Raw genomic sequence first — 1,895 nt, 5'->3', positions numbered from 1 at the left:
AGTTCATGTTCAAACGCCTGCTTAGAAGGAGTCCCACTGGTTAGAGTGATTTTCCTTTCAGACCATATAATAATTTGGCCAAATACATATTGATACTTAAAGTTGTGTTGAATTTCGTTAGGCAGCTTTTACTTCAAAAACATTATATTGAGCAGCTCAAACTATTGGTAAAGCATACCTATTGAACCCAAAAAATTCAATTCCGAAGAAAGGGAGTGTGTGAAACTCAAACGCTGCTTAGGTGGCAATATAACCAATAAAAAAAATCCACGTCACTAAAATGCACATCGTCTCTTGCGATCAAACCCACCACCGTCCACCTTGCTCTTCTCTTGTTTATCTCATCACCTCCACACCTCTGCCTCCCCTCCCTGCTTCCCTCTTCCACTATTACAACATGATATATGTACCAACAATTACTGTATAAAAATGATCACAACCTCCTTTTGAAATTTGAACTGGAATTTTTAATAAAGACAACATACCACTCTCAATTGCACTTATTACCAAGAACAGAAAAATCAATCACCAAATTGGTGCTTTGAATCTTTTTGTTATAGGATTAAGATAAGGAATCAACAACACCCAGGAAGTCTACCACCCTTATTGCATTCCTTAGACGTTCAAAACCCCAGAAAAAAATCCAGTTATGGTTCATTTTGACATGCTCAAAGGACTATCTAGAGTGGTGGGTCATCACAGCAGTGATGGATTTTTCGATTATCAAATCCAAGTGGTCGGACCACTTTCTCTCTTCAATTCTCGGTGTCCTTACTCTCTACCACAACCTCAGTTACCTCCAACACCACCTTTGTTTTCTTCCGTCAAAAGTAAAGCTTACAACAAACTCAGTTACTAGAGTAAGGAAACAGCCTTCTCCTCATTGAATTATGCTATTCTAGCGTTTAGTTATCTCATCTTTGACATTTTGAGGTTATATCATTCACTGAATCTGTAGGAAAATCAACACAAGAAATTAGCAGGAAGATGAAACAGAAAGTAGAGGACAAGAAAAAGGATACAAAAAAATAAAAAAAATTACATTTCAGTCACAAGTACAAGGCTTCACGCCCACAATTTCAGGCGACCTTAACTAATTGTGCCACGTCTGAATACACTTTATCAATAGTTTGAGTGTTTAATAAGAAATAAATTTAATTGAAGTGTCTAAATGAAAACTTGTAACAACTTTAAAGGGCTGCTTATGCATTATAATTTTATACAGGTTTTCTTTTCATTGGATCAGGGGATTTAGTTTTGTAATGCATTAAAAGTATTATTTTAGTTATATGACACCTTTTATATGAGAATTGATAAAAAAAGAAAATACAGAAAAATTGATAAGGAAAAGGGCCAAATATACCCCAACAACATTGGGAAAAGTAGAATATCATAGATTATCTTTGGTCCGAATATCTTTTATGAGTTATATTATTGGATCAAATATCTCACCTACTTTGTTAAGTTTGTAAAGATGGACGTCCGCTCATATATGGCATTGTCGTTTGATGAGAATCGAATAAAAAAAATGTGGCATAATGAACTAACCATTTTACACATATATACTATCATTAAAATTTAAGCCATAGTCACCGTTTTCCACTTCATGACCTCTGTACCTGAAAAAGATAACCTTTGTTTATCTTTTCATGGCCTGCTAACTGTCTCTGTTTTGTTCTTATTGCGCCTTTAGCGCTGCTACTGCTTCTCCGATGACTAGTGTAAGAGAAAACAATGGTGAGCACACACATATGCGACATTCAGACGCTAAGAAAAGCCTGGCCAGCTACAACATTAAAATTGGCGAGAATGGTCATGGTGGCGGCAATGGCTGTGGAAATGGTGGTGGAGGGGAAGAAAATTTTAGTGGATAAAAAGGGAGGGTAAAAAATTTT

This window comes from Lycium ferocissimum, chromosome 11, assembly GCF_029784015.1.
Source record: "Lycium ferocissimum isolate CSIRO_LF1 chromosome 11, AGI_CSIRO_Lferr_CH_V1, whole genome shotgun sequence".
NCBI classification, from domain to species: domain Eukaryota; kingdom Viridiplantae; phylum Streptophyta; class Magnoliopsida; order Solanales; family Solanaceae; genus Lycium; species Lycium ferocissimum.
This window is presented reverse-complemented; position numbering follows the sequence as displayed.